This window comes from Strongylocentrotus purpuratus, unplaced genomic scaffold, assembly GCF_000002235.5.
Source record: "Strongylocentrotus purpuratus isolate Spur 01 unplaced genomic scaffold, Spur_5.0 spur5_scaffold_1, whole genome shotgun sequence".
Classification (NCBI taxonomy): Eukaryota; Metazoa; Echinodermata; class Echinoidea; order Camarodonta; family Strongylocentrotidae; genus Strongylocentrotus; species Strongylocentrotus purpuratus.
The window spans coordinates 51,301,665-51,305,950 of record NW_022145594.1 but is presented as its reverse complement, the minus strand read 5'-3'; the positions used below and the strand labels follow the sequence as shown (position 1 = coordinate 51,305,950).

General features: G+C 36.7%; 1 long non-coding RNA gene across 1 annotated transcript; it reads left to right on the top strand.

Annotated features, from left to right (window-relative positions):
* Positions 1-904: 904 nt before the first annotated feature.
* Positions 905-3,774, top strand: LOC115921517. The gene is made up of 3 exons (XR_004062925.1): positions 905-1,025; positions 3,368-3,498; positions 3,655-3,774. It is a non-coding gene; the product is annotated as an uncharacterized LOC115921517 (long non-coding RNA).
* Positions 3,775-4,286: the final 512 nt, after the last annotated feature.

The following is a 4,286-nucleotide window of genomic DNA, read 5'->3' as shown; positions in this document are numbered from 1 at the left end:
CTCCCTCTCACTAACTTCCTCACAAATTCAACTCGGTTAATCTCTACCCCCACCCTACCCCTTTCTAACTCTCTCCCTGTCTCTTTCTCTCTTTTTCTCTGTCTCTCCTTTCCGCCCCTCTCTTTTATTCTCTATCCACTCTATTTTACAGTAATTTATCAATCCTGCTCAAATGGATGTTTAAATATATATTTAGAATGCACATGTTGCTTTGTTGGGCAAGCACAAAACCATATATATGTATCCATATGTACTTTGCGTTCCTGAAAAAATGAAACCGAAAATCAAATGATTACCCGACCCAAGTAATGCAAAGTTTTGGGAAATTTTGAAAATTGGATGGATAGTAATTATTTACAATTTGGATACATTTGGATGCCCCTGTGGATGTATTAAAAGCACTAACAAATTTAGCCCCTAAAACACTTCTGCTTTCGAGAAATTGAATAACCAAAGATCTACCGGTGTTCCCAGTAAATTTCAAATATTTCAGATAGCGCCTATGGCCATTCGATCGGATCAGTTTTTCCCAATTTGTATCATTAACAATGATCCGTTTTCACTTTCAGATTATATTTAATTGTACATCTAGCATTGAAGTCACTATCACTATCTAAGCACCACTATCTCTCATCTGAACAATGTTACCAAGTCCCTTTTCCCGAACAAACATTCTGTCTGATATAATATTGAATGAATAAAGAATGTAACGAACAAAATACATGAGCGGCTATATACAGTATTCACTCGTCGTCCAGACTATTGGTTCTAAACAACACAGCCTGCGCATGAGATTCATCCCTACGTTCGAGATGATTGGTCGGTAGCTGATGTTGTGGGTGTTGTTGCAGCGCCGCCCAACATTGATTCTGAGACGCCAGCCAACATGCGCATGGTGAGTGGTGGAAGACTGGTTTGCTGATCAGTATCAGTTTGCATTCCTCGGGCTTGGACTTGTGTTCTTTGCATACTTTAGTGATCCTCAAATTTTAGACGAACTGGTTGTTATCAAACACCTCTAGAAGGTAAGACACCTAACCTTCTTAATATTATAATGCTATTCGGAAGAATTTCTTTCATGAAATCCTATATATAATATTATTTTGCAAAGATTTTAAGCGGTATTGGTGTCATAACATGATTAACATATATTCGACCTCAAACTATACTCATCACTATCTATAATAATATTACCTTGCCTCATTTATTGTATTGTATTATTTTCTGGGGCTATTCATATAAAACCCACCTCCTCAGGTTGAAATTACTACAAAGAAAGTACTTAGACATATATCAAACTCTCACTTTCGAAGTCCAAATGGACCTTTATTTCGTCATCTGCATATTTTGCCTGCTACTGACAGTTGGGTTACATTTCAAACTACATGCTTACTTTAAATTTCTCTTTTCATTTATGACACACGACAAAGTCATCCGTTTCATCAAACACTATGGGCTTAAATTCTTTTCGTGTCAATACATTAAAGTGACTCGGTAACATTGTCTCAGATTCTGAAACAAACCCTGGGTTTAGCTCATGCTGCAATGATAATTATAAACCTTTAGACCAGTCAGGAATCCCACGACTTGTACAAGCCGATCGCCTGTCTGATTATCAAGAAAAATATAATTGGAAATCGAAATCAAATTTAGTTTTCCGAACGGTTTGTATATTAAACACTACAGTCTATTGGGGGAAATAAGTATGTTAAAAACCGGTAATTCAAACAAAATTGTTTAAAGCACTTCATGATCATTTTGAAACGCAACCTTTGTAGGGCTTTAACATATTACAGACACTCATAACACGTAGGGCCATGCACCTCAGATTTAACACTGTTAAACGGTGTCTTTAAATCATGAGATGAACCGGTACTGAATATTTGGGGTAGTACTACGTTTTCTCTGCTGTAAATCTCTTTCGACAAGATTGTAGTACATACTGGCGGACTTACCTTTGTTTAATTTTGTTGACGTGGCTGATAGATTCTTACCTTCAACACTCCGTGGTCATGATTAGCATTTATATTTAAGTCTCTTTCTGTTTTAATTCTTCTTTGTTTTCTACTACTTACTCTTTTTCATCTTCTTTTATCCTTTTAGCTGTATGTGTGGAAATGTATTTATGTGTTTGTATGTTGATGATTAAATATTCGTATTATTAAATATGTGTTTTATGCATGTATAATTTGCTCAAGGGGCCCTGTTTACAAGCTCTTGCTTTTTTAGGGCTCCTAACCTTTATTACTTTGTATAAGATCACGTTTTATAGTTGAATATATTAAATGGTTGAATAAATGAAATGAAATGGAAAATGAATGTATCACTGTCTTACGGTGAGTTTCTTTTGGCACTAAGATCTTCTGTTATTACTCCGTTATTGAATACATTTTAATCATTAACCGATTTCTAATTCACAAATTTCTAGAACAATTTATGGAAAAAGCTTGTTCTAATCAGGTTTCCAAATCTGTCAATCACATTTATTTTCTTGATCCAATGCACTCCTTTCACTGAGTCGCACATAATTATTGACTAGGATGCACTTATTCGTCTGCAGAATGACAGATTTTGTGCCACTAATAACAGTCAATTTGTCTTCCCATGAATGCTTGAGCTTTTTTTTTGCATTCGACCTGGTGGACCATACAACTCTCTCACAAGGGCAGGTCAATCGCTTTTTTTTTCTACTTGATAATTTCCTTTTTTGGTTGCAGTGAGACCTTAACAACAGGTCGTCGAGTAAGGTCCATTTTAAATTAATACAGGATTTTGTAACCAGCAGTACCGTATTTTATGGGATTGTCCCGTATGTCGACCAATTGTCAGCATCCCGTATCGAACCTCCGCGAGGTATAGTGCGTCCCGTGTTAGCCTAATGCTGATTGGAAATGGATAGTAGTTACATGCCAAACTGTAGACCTACAACACTGCACGAACAAGCGGAACAGATTCTTAATTTGTGTTCGCTTGCTTCCCTCACTTGCTATTAATGTTTTAGAAAATGGAAACGAATAGGGTATCATTACATAAAGAACGATTTTTCTTTATCATGAAATGGTTTCAACCTCAGACTGATCATGATATTTGTAACATAAGCTACCACAGTTTAGTACGTTGCTTTTGTTAACCAATGACTGCTTCCTGAAACGCTTTATAACTTTTAAGCCAGTGTCACCTTTAATGCTGATATCTACTATTAAGTTTGAAACGAAATTAGTGCAGTGCCTCAAATCTGTTAATAAATAAAAAGGTGGCGACTTTCGAAAATCAGTTCATTTTAAATATTGTGATCATATTTTCCAGTCTCACCTCACCCCATAAAACTATGACACCTTGTAAATTACATCGATTACACCATTTTCAGTTCATGTAGGATCTTTGGGATTGCCTCTGGTGGAGGAAGGACGCCCTCAAGCATGGGGTATATACTAAAGCTACATGTAATTGCAGCCATCGTTGTAATAGTGAATGGAGTTCAGACAGTCAGTGTATCAGGTAAGACCACCAACCCTATCTCCCCCTACTTACTGCCAGTTGTAATCTTTGGGCCCGTTTTCGCTTACGTATCATCTTGCTACGTATTCATTTCAAGAGCGGCAATCCTAATGTTTTAATTATGTAACGTTTAGACCTTATCCTGTTTTTCTCGAGACACACCTGCATGTCAAGAAGATTCTACTGGAGTGAACTACAGGGGAAACCTATCTCAGACAATCAACGGTCATAATTGTCAAGCATGGACCTCTCAGGATCCCCACCAACACTTTTATACTCCAGCTGACTGTCCTAACGCGGGACTAGACGACAACTATTGCAGGAGCCCAGATAATGATGACACTGCTTGGTGTTACACCACCAATCATGGGATAATATGGGAGTATTGTGATGTAGGTTTCCTCGACCCAAGATGCAAAGGTAGCGTTGTAGTGTTAAAATGTGAGCAAAGCGCTGCTCAAAATCAATTAATTTTCAATTTAATTCAATTCAGTTCAATTATTCACTCAATATATAAAATACATATACATAAATTTGCGTATGAACGCATGTGATACATATTAAAAGATGGACATATTCAAATCAGGAGTTGGAACCACAAGTAACATAAATTGAGTGGGGATCAGATTAAAGATCTATTTAAAGATTTTATGTGCTCGACCCCATTGTGATGTATAAATTGCATTAAATATTTGTGCATGTACAACTCATTATTATATTAGACCATTTTGTTCGGTAACCAATATCCTACGTGAAATGAGCTTTCGAGAACAATGCTGGCACCCAAT